The following is a 6,477-nucleotide window of genomic DNA, read 5'->3' as shown; positions in this document are numbered from 1 at the left end:
CAGGTCATGATCTCAGGGTCCTGAGATTGAGCCCAGCACTGGGCTCCATGCTGAGTGTGCAGCCTGCTTAACACTCTCTCTCCCCTCCCCCTCTCTCCCTCTGCCCCTCCCCACTCGCAGTCACGTGCTCTCTCAAATAAATAAGCAAATAAAATCGCATTTATTGAAATGTAAATTTTGAAAGGAGATATCTAAATAATGAGAATTTGACTTGAGAAATTTATGGTGGAATCTAAGATAATTTCTAGTAATTCCTTGTAGTACATACTAAATAAAAAGTATTTGTATGTTTAATGTATCAAAATGTTCAAAATCTGAAGTCTAATTTATCATACATCTTTGAACCCAGAAAGTATGAGTCCTCCAACTCTGTTGTTCTTTTTCAGGGTTGTTTTTGCTCTCCTGGGTCCCTTGCATTTCCGTATGAATTTTAAGGTCAATTTGCCAATTTCTGCAAAAAAAAAAAAAAAAAAAGCCTGCTGGGACTCTGATAAGGATTGCATTGACTCTGTAGACCAATTTGGGAGGTATCACCATCTTAACAATATTGAGTCTTCCAATCCATGAACACTTTCCATTTACTTAGGTTTTCTTTAATTTCTTTCAGTGATGTTTTGTTGTGCTCAGTGTAAAATCTTGCACTTATTTTGTTAAACTTGTTCCTAAGCATTTTATTCTTTTTGAAGCTATCATAAATGGAATTGTTTTCATTTCAGTTTTGGATTTTCCAACGCTAATGTATAGAAATGCAATTGATTTTTTAGGATTATTTATTTATTTATTTACTTAGAGTGTGCATAAGCAGGGGTAGGGGGTGGGAGAGGGGCAGAGGGAGAGAGAGAGAGAGAGAGGAAGCAGACTCTCCACTGAGCCAGGAGCCCTATGCGGTGCTCTATCCCAGGACCCTGAGATGGCGACCTGAGCTGAAATCAAGAGCTGGACGTTCAACCAACTGAGCCACCCAGGCATACCTCCTTAGGATTTTCTTTATGCAAGATGATGTCATCCACAAATATACTTTAACTTCTTCGTTTCCAATCTGAATTATTTTCTTTTTCTTGCCTAATTGCCCTGGCTGCATTTCCAGTACAGTATTAAATAAAGCAGTGAGAGGAGACATCCTTGTTCATTCCTCATCTTAGGGAGAAAGTCTTTCACCATTCAATATGAAGTTAGCTGTGGGTTTTTATCAGGTTGAGGATATTCCCTAGTCTTCCTAGCTTATTGAGTGTTCTTATCATGAAAAGGCATTGGATTTTGTAAAGCGCTTTTTCTGTGTAAACTGAGATGGTAATATGGTGTATTGCACTGATTGATTTTCATATGTTAAACCAACCTTTAATTTATGGGGTGAATTCTACTTGGTCATGGTGTATAATCCTTTTTATATGTTGCTGGAGTTAGTTTGCTAATATTTTGTTGAGAATTTTTGCATCTATATTCATAAGGAATACGGTATATAGTTTTCTTGTATTATCTTTGTCTGGTTTTAGCATCACGATAATATGGGTCCCATAGAGTGAACTGGGAAATGGCCCTTGCTCCTCTTTTTATAATTGGATTTGTGAAGGACTGGTGTTAATTTTTTAAACATGCAGTAGAATTCTAGTTCTGGGTCTTTCTTTAAAAGTTTTCTTGGAAAGTTTTTGATTACTGATTAAATCTTCTTGAATAGGGTAAGACATTTAGGATGAAAAAAATCCATTTCCCCAAAGATAAAAAAAATTTGGGTAAAAAAACCCCACCTTAAAATGACAATATTTAGACAACAGCATTATAATTTTTTATAAACCATCAATTGTCTTAGAAGTTGAGTTTCTCATCAAAGCTTTTCCTCATAGACAACCCATATTAGCTGGAGACAACTGACTTCAGAAATCTGAACCCATTTGTCTCTGACATTCCAGTCAGAAACCTTTCACATTAATAGTTCTGCAACTAAGTCCAAATGATGTTGATAACCCCCAAGTGCTCAAAAAAATGGCCTTATGAGCAATAGTCCACTAAAGGTTCCCTGTTCATCCTCCACAACTGAGCATCATTGAATAGGAGCAGAGAATTGAAAGAGGAAGATGGTGGGGTGAACTCAATGATCAAGAGGACAGAGAACCTGTCAGCTGAGTAGACATCTGTGGAGGTTCAGTGAATGACAGGTCAAGCTGGGATAGGTCCTAGACCATGTCAAATAGAGGTGACTTCTAGTCTTGAATAATAGTAATAGCTTGTGCCTGGCTGTGCCTATGACTTTGGAGGCTAGATATGCTTCAGTTCTCCATACTTCCAGGTTGTGGGCCCACATGCTAAACATCAAGTACTATGAAGCTTTGAATCATTGATAAAATAGTACCAAGTTCTAACTCAGATTGCCATCCAGGTTACTAACCATCTTGTTCTGTGTGGCGCCAGCTCAGTGCGTAGCATAAGATAGCTTTGCAGCAAATTTTCTTGGTCATCCAGCACTACCATGTGCAACACTGTCATATATATTAATCAAGACCTTGATTTTTGTTCCTGTAGGTATTCCCCATGTATCAATTATTTCAGTTACAACTTGATTTTCCTCAAAACCAGCTTGTTTACTCTGCAGATTGGAAAGTAAAAAATGTCTCCATTAGCTCCCATGTCTATAGCCCCAGCCATTACCATGACTAACAAGAGGCAGAGGGTGACTTTCTCTATGATTTTGCCTCATGGAGCAAATGCAGAACAGGACCATCTAAGGGAGACTGGGACCCAGATCAAACACATCCTTAGGTATTGGTCTCAAACTTCTACCTGTGTGTGACAGAGCTGAGCTAAGCTTCTTAATTAAGGCTTGGATTTGTAGAGCCTGGGGCTGGAACCACCCTGAGAGGACTCCTTCCTCTCTTCCACAGGACTACCAACTATCAGTACTGGCATGAGGGAAACCTCCAAAAGGGGGTGAGTTGTCAATAAAATATCACCAAGCAAATGAGGAAGACTAACAGAATGAAAAATGAACTCAACAGACAGAAAGAGACTCAACATAAGAAATAGAGATTCAGGGGCACCTGGGAGGCTCAGTCCTTAAGCGGCTGCCTTCGGCTCAGGTCATGATCCCAGAGTCCTGGGATGGAGCCCTGCGTCGGGCTACCTGCTCAGCGAGAAGCCTGCTTCTCCCTCTCCCACTCCCCCTGCTTGTGTTCCTGCTGTCACTCTCTCTCTCTGTCAAATAAATAAATAAAATCTTTTAAAAAATAGAGATTCAGAACAATATGGAAAGAACTTAAGAGTAAAAGACATTTAATTTCCTCAAACAAAAAAGAAGGAAATAACAATTGTGAATAAAAAAAACAAGCTGTTGTGAAAACTGACCACATGGAAGTTTAAAAAAAACCCAAAAACCTAAACTTCCTGAAACAAAAAAAAAATCAGTATATTGGGTAAATCTCAGGTTGGGACTTAGCAAGTACCAGAACATCAAGAAAAAAGAAAGAAAAAATCTAAAGCAGAGTAAAGAAGGGGCACCTGGCTGACTCAGTTGGTAGAGCACACAACTCTTAATCTTGGGTCATGAGTTAGAGCCCCATACTGGGCTTAGAGATTACTTAAAAAAAAAAAAAAAAAAAAAAACAGAATAAAGAAGTTTACAGATAAAAGAATGACAACTATACTGATTTCATACTTTTTATCAACAATGTTGAATACCAAAAGAACAGAAGGAAAATGAGTTTAAATTCAAAAATCTATGTTCAACCAAACTATTGGCTAAGAATATCAGTATTAGACATAAAAGTAACTCTGAATTACAACTAACAGATTTCTAGCTTTAAAATATATAGCAAACTACTCTGTAAAGCAAGTAGAAATAAAGAATAAAAGTAGTGGGATATGCAAAAGAACTTTGACTTTTTTTAAGTCCTCATTTATAAGGAAACCATATTTAAGGATTAAGGAAGATTTATAAAAAGATTTATAAAAGGAAGATTTATAAAAAGATTTATGCTAACTTAACATGCTTCACTAGTTTTAATGACTGGTATTTGAGTATAGTTTAGTTTTTTAACAAACCTACATAAAAGTTTGAAATTTTCATTTCTTTGCTTGAAGTGTTAAAAAATAGATTGTGAGGGCGCCTGGGTGGCTCAGTTGGTTAAGCGACTGCCTTCGGCTCAGGTCATGATCCTGGAGTCCCTGGATCGAGTCCCGCATCGGGCTCCCTGCTCGGCAGGGAGTCTGCTTCTCCCTCTGACCCTCCCCCCTCTCATGTTCTCTCTCTCTCTCATTCTCTCTGTCTCAAATAAATAAATAAAATCTTTTAAAAAAATAGATTGTGAATGTCAAGGAAATATTTCAATTATTTATGAATTTATGTGTTTTCAGAGAGGGAAAAAAGAGTGCACACTACCTAGAAGTGCATTTTGAAAATAAATTCATGACTGGCCATTTTAAAGTTTATTCAAAGATTTTCAGATCTTGCAAATTTCACTTAATTTTGATACCATAAGGACTAACAAAAATTCAATAGAATAACCAATTAGAGGCCAGGGACTTCAAATACCAATTTCAGGAAGCTAATTTGATGAACAGAAGGTCTGGGAAGTTGACACTGCTTTTATAAATTACTTGTATTTCATTTCTTCTTTATCCCTGAAATCAAAGATGTGAGCATGCGCAACTGGAACCCAAAGAGAGATTAATATATTATTTTACAATTCTGAGTTTCCAGAAATCTCAACAAATGAAGGAAGACCAGTAAATAAAATATATTGGCTCTATGGAGATCAGAATTCTAAAGCCCTGGTTTTTTCTGAATGTAGCTAGTTCTTTTGAATTTCAGTGTACAGATAAGTTCCAAGTAAACAAGTCCTTGAAAAATTCACTGACTTCCCAAATATCTTTTAAAAATTACTCATACATGGGCGCCTGGGTGGCTCAGTTGGTTAAGCGACTGCCTTCAGCTCAGGTCATGATCCTGGAGTCCCTGGATCGAGTCCCGCATCGGGCTCCCTGCTCGGCAGGGAGTCTGCTTCGTCCTCTGACCCTATCTCCTCTCATGTGTTCTCTCTCTCTCAAATAAAAAAAAAAATAAAATAAAATAAATAAAAATAAAAATTACTCATACAACAAATGTTATTCAAGCATCTACTATGTGTGAGGTATTGTGCTATGTGCTGGAGATGCAACTCTGAATAAAACAGAAACAGACTCTACCTACAAGTTCCTTAGGGTCTAGTCAGGTTATTTAGTGTATTTGGGGGGAGGGGCCATTTAATTTCTCTTACTTTCTGAAAATTAGGATATTAGAGATCAATTTGGAAATAATTCACAATAATTAACTTATTTAGTCCTCATAGAAGACTACTAAAAATTACCATTAACATAGGAAGTCATCCCTTTCACCTTGTACCAGACTTTCAGTATGGGAATTCCAAAAAGTGGCCACAGTAGATAGTACTATACATTTGGCACCTTCTTTGTCCTGTACTTAATATCCAGATAAAGAGGTTTTTGAACACTGTCTTCCAATAAAAGAGTAAAAGGTTTCCAATAGCCCAGAAATAAAAGCAACTTTGAAACAAGACTAAGGTGTAATTATTTCTGATCTTCAAATTTAGTTCAGAGGATCTTTTCTGGCTTTACTAAATTCTGTTCACTTTCTCAACAATTTGTGAATCCAATGGCTCTACCAACTAAGTTATTAATAGTATCTGTTCTTTTATCTTCTGGGTCTAAATGAATGCTCAGCATATAGCCCCTCCAACTTTAGTCCTAGATCGTATACCATATTGGCCAAAAAAAAAAAAAAGAGAGAGAGAGAACTGCCTTCTATACCTTACACAGAATACTTCCCTAGCTCTGACACTGCCCAGGACTAAGCTTGGGTAAATAAAGAGAAGTTTTGATCACAGTTCTTTGCCTTTTTCTTCTCTTAATGAAAATTCAGCTACCGTATGAAAAGAAAAGATCTGATGAAAAGAGCCAGATTCAAACATCTCTATAAAGTGCTTCATCGGTGAAAGGAAATATTCTCTTTCCCCTGATTAAGGATTCATGCATTTGATTCTCAGTTATATAAAATGACAGCGTTTATAACTACATTTTAATGTATGATTCAAGGCAAGTCAATCTTAAATTTGTTTTCTCTTTCGGGAACTTGCAAAATCACTGAGAAACTTTATTTTCTTCTAGTCACCAGTTTTCAGTTCTTGGAAGGTTCTATCCATCTGGATGAGAAAATGTCTCTGAGGAGAAAACTGATTTTTTCCTAATCAACTTCTCTAATTGGGAACTAAATAATTTGTCTCTTAAATATAAGTTTTTCTGTTTCACCCAAAATAGCCATAAAATGTGATGTTTTGGTTGCTTCCAGATTTTATCCATAGGTGTAGCCAATTTAGACTTTCACAATGATACTCCTCCCTCTTCTTAGGACTACCTATTCTTGGATATCTTTTAATTACATCGTAGGGAGTAGAATACTGATGTGGATGGACAGTGTTTATCCCAGAAGGA

This window comes from Mirounga angustirostris, unplaced genomic scaffold (genome assembly GCF_029215605.1).
Source record: "Mirounga angustirostris isolate CCGP_5_RB_7025 unplaced genomic scaffold, mMirAng1.0.hap1 SCAF_7, whole genome shotgun sequence".
NCBI classification, from domain to species: Eukaryota; Metazoa; Chordata; class Mammalia; order Carnivora; family Phocidae; genus Mirounga; species Mirounga angustirostris.
Note: the sequence above shows the minus strand (reverse complement) of the source record.